This window comes from Gambusia affinis, linkage group LG21, assembly GCF_019740435.1.
Source record: "Gambusia affinis linkage group LG21, SWU_Gaff_1.0, whole genome shotgun sequence".
Lineage (NCBI taxonomy): Eukaryota > Metazoa > Chordata > Actinopteri > Cyprinodontiformes > Poeciliidae > Gambusia > Gambusia affinis.
The window spans coordinates 7,284,459-7,288,468 of record NC_057888.1 but is presented as its reverse complement, the minus strand read 5'-3'; the positions used below and the strand labels follow the sequence as shown (position 1 = coordinate 7,288,468).

The window sequence follows — 4,010 nt, the reverse complement described above, 5'->3', positions numbered from 1 at the left end:
GTTGAACAGAAACAGAGACTTGACTCGTTCTTTCTTACCTGACGTCAGAAAAATAATTCCCAGTTTGTGGTTTGTGGTGATGTCTGTAGATTGGTCAGACTAGAAAGTTTATTACAGACTGCAATTGGGGTAAAGCTCTAACTCTCAGCAGCTCTCACAAAGGATGAACCTGTTAAGCTGCTTTTCACTGGGCTAACAAAACAGCAATATGTCCTGTGATGAGCTGATGAAATGAGTGGTCAATGGATCTACAGGGAGGCTTTGATGCTCTAATCTCACTACATTAGAGCAGTAGAAGAGAAAAGAAATAAATGACAACAAATTGTATGAAAAGGAAGAATGCATCTCTTATGTAAATTGTGAAACAGGGTTTTATTGAAAACGCTGTTATTATTCAATTAACACAACATACTGTGTCTAAGATCCCTTTAAATTAGTCATTGCACCTTGTTTCCATTTATTCAAAAGCAGAGCGTCATCAAAAAGACTCGCCAACACCCCTCCACCCCCACCCCCACCCCTTCTGTAGTCTGAAATAATCCTCATCTGCTGGTCTCGGCCCAGAATATGTACATGGGGGTGGGGGACAGGTTTCCCCTCAGAGTTACCTCCTAATCTCCCCCCAGCCACAGGTTTGCTCCAGCTTCACGGCTCTTATCTTTTTCCTCTGACTCTCTCCTGCCCCCTAAAGCACAAAAGGCAGAATAAGCCTGCACTGGTCAATCCTGCTGAATCACTGATTTAAGAAAGCGTTTCTCTCTAATGTAGGTGGAAAACGCTTTGCACAGCTTCATATAGATTCTTTCCTGATGGATTAAGTATGCTTCATAGGGAATTTTCACAGCAGAATAAATTGTTTGACGGTAATCTTTCCTATTGTTGCATAAGTTGCACAAAATTATAAAAAGAAGGAGAAACTGTGCTTGGCGAATACTCCTACATTGTTGCTTCTTTGAACCTCCTCAATTCACATGCATTCCTCTCGCACTGGGAGCTGTCACTTTGTGTGGAAATTGTGCCTTCAGTGTGTGTGGCTATAAGGGAGCGTCTGATGTCCACTTATCTATGAAGTGAATAGGAAGACAATGAGACCCCCAGTGGCTCCCTCTCTCTGTGACCCGCCCGGGGTCTGATTCACCTTGGCAAGGGGGACGGAGGCCCAAAACAAAGCTGAAGGAGCCTCCAGTGAAGGGGGTTCAGAGGTCAGACCCAACACCCAACTAGCATGGCCCGTACTCCAGTTTGGGCTCCTAAATGGGGAAGAGACACAGAGGCGTAGAGACAAAGGGATAAAAGGAACCTCCAAAACCATTAGATTCTGAGGAAGTGATGGCCGTGAATGATGACAGAGACTGAATAGAGACTCTTGAGGTGGGAGGTACGCTCCATTAATGACCATAGATGCTCCATTATGGCGACCCTGGGAGGTGGTGATGAGGTGGTACATTTTTTCCCATTAGGCTTCTCTGCACCGAACGGTGAGACAATCCCAGATTGATCCAGGAGTCCCGGTCAACACCCGCTGTGAACTTCGACACAGGAGGGCAACATGACAACACACGGGCCCCCTTTTAAAACCAGGACAAGTCAAATTACTGTTTGTGTAACGCCAATCCCTTTTACAGCATCCCTCAAGGGACAATTTGATTGATGCACTTTCTCTTTTACAAAGAGTGTCTGAGTAGGATGTGGTCATGTAGTCAATGGATCTGATTCTGATTGGGAGAAGTTCAACCTTCTCAAACTTTTCTAAAGGCTCAAATAATGATGCCCTGTTCATCACTCTATGTCAACATTGTTACAAACAACAAGCTATTGAAGCAACTTTGAACAAGACGACTTAACATGCTGCACATTAATGGAAGCATAAACCAATCCCCCTTGCAGCAGATGTATGTAAGTGTCTACATTAAGATTATATCACCAGCATATGTCGCCCAGTTATCCTGGCATTAAGTGCGCTTACTGTTATCTCAAGGGTCCATGTTCAGTCCTTCTTGCAGGAACAGATTTGTTGTTTCAGGGATGCGTCTCCAGCCATAGGTTTAAGCTAAAACACATATAGATGACAACATGTCAGACTAATGATAAATACTGAAAATAATCTGGCCTTTTTCAAAATATAATTTTCTCTAATTGCTAAGTAACAAATAAGATGTAATTAACCTAATTTTGTGGTTTAATGTTTACATCCAAGCCTATGTCTGACCTTTTATATCCAAGCCTGACCTTTTGAGTCGATTAAACACCTGTGTGTCAACATGAAGTAGGTTAAAATATCACAAAAAGCAGAAGTTTAAGGAAGGATCAGAGGAAACTAATTGACATCTGTCAGTCTGGAAAGGGTTTTAAACTCTTTCTATGGCTGAAAAGCAATAAGAAATATTTATGGCACAGTAATGAACCTTTAAAGCGGTTACTTCAAGAACATATCTCATTTAGGAGGAAACAAATACAGTTTATTTGCTGGGTGATGATTCAGTTTTTGCAGATTTTCTTCCTTGGATTGTGATTCCTAGAGTTTCTAAAAGTCATACTTCTGACCCATAGAGCCAGCTCAGAGTTTTAGTTAGCTGTAAGTCAAAAACTTGATGCAATCTGCTGGATCTCCTTCTTTTTTGAACCAATTTTAATAATAAACTGAACTTGACTGACTTGTTGGATAACTAGGATCAATTGCAATGGACGTATGATTGGACTGAATTCAGTTTTTTATTATAAAGTGAGACAAGGTGTAAATTGGTGCTACATAAATAATTTGAATTGAACTGAATTAAAGCATAACTTACACTTCCTGGATATTCCTGAAGTTCCTTTAGTGATGCATTCCTGGAGGTTTTCTGCCTCAAAAATACGAATGAGCAAATATCAGGCAAATCCCACTGGTCCAGCTGAAGTTTAGATAAGGTTAATGGCATTTAACGTAATTAATGGCACGTGTGAACTTAAAGAGGCCAATTACTAAAGCGTTCTCTTTATCTGCTGCACACAAATTTCTGAACCTTTTTCCCTTCAAACAAATGTTTGTTTATAACTTGATTTGTTAAATGAACTACACCATAGAAACATGTCACGTCGAGAATAGACGTTTAGATTGTGTGTATGTACATAAACACAAACTAAGCTGACTACATTGTATATATTTTACTCTTCAAAATGTTTACAAAAACTTTAAATTCATTCAAATTCACACAAGCATGTCTAGACTGTAATTATGTGGCCACAAATAGCTTAATTTGAGAAAGCAAGCCAGATGTTTTACTGTAAAATCCACTAAAAGTAACACTTTAATGTGTCTGTGAATATTCAGCGCTGTCAAGACGGTTTTACTCTCCCCTAGCAGAAAATGCACCAGTTCATCCAAAAATAGACATTCCTCATTGTGAGGAACTGCTTCCAGGATGATATTCTATAGGTGTTCTCCACAGTCACATGTGGGTCGAGTCATGGGTAGCAAACATTGAACTGCGATAATGACCGTGACCGGCACAACATATTTAGAACAAAAGCGGGTTTATGCACAGATCCCAGTCAGCAATCGGCCTCTTCATGCATGTCAAAGCCACTTCTGCACTCCTCCACCTCCCCTCCTGAGTGCACTTTCCAGAGAAAAAAAAGGTGCACTACAAACTGAAGTGCACTCACAACATCTTACATCTTAAGTGCTTTGCATGTTGTTGTTTCTTTCTGCTCGGAAATAAGATTCTGTGATACTGTGAGCGTTCCCAAGGAGAGGAACCAAGTGTCTTTGTCTTTCAGCAGAAAGAGAGGAAGGTTCTAGTCCATCCTTTGGCATGAGGATTTATCTGATCAAAGCAACCCGGCTAAACCTTTCACCAAGGGAGAGTCAGCGGCTTGCAGATGGAGATCCAGGCTGCTGACAGAGCTTAACATGAAGCAGTAGGGAGTCAACTGGACTGTTAACTAGCTGTAAGCTCATTTAAATATGCTAATTATTATTCCGGCATCGACGCAGGAATTTAGCTAAAGCAATGAGCAACTTAACAAGG

The 4,010-nt window shown here is 41.0% G+C and overlaps 1 long non-coding RNA gene across 1 annotated transcript; it reads right to left on the bottom strand.

The window, feature by feature from the left end:
* Window positions 1-524: 524 nt before the first annotated feature.
* Window positions 525-2,872, bottom strand: LOC122824060. The gene is made up of 3 exons (XR_006369443.1): window positions 2,790-2,872; window positions 1,967-2,050; window positions 525-1,250 (listed from the first exon to the last, which is right to left on the bottom strand). It is a non-coding gene; the product is annotated as an uncharacterized LOC122824060 (long non-coding RNA).
* Between the last annotated feature and the right edge of the window lie 1,138 nt (window positions 2,873-4,010).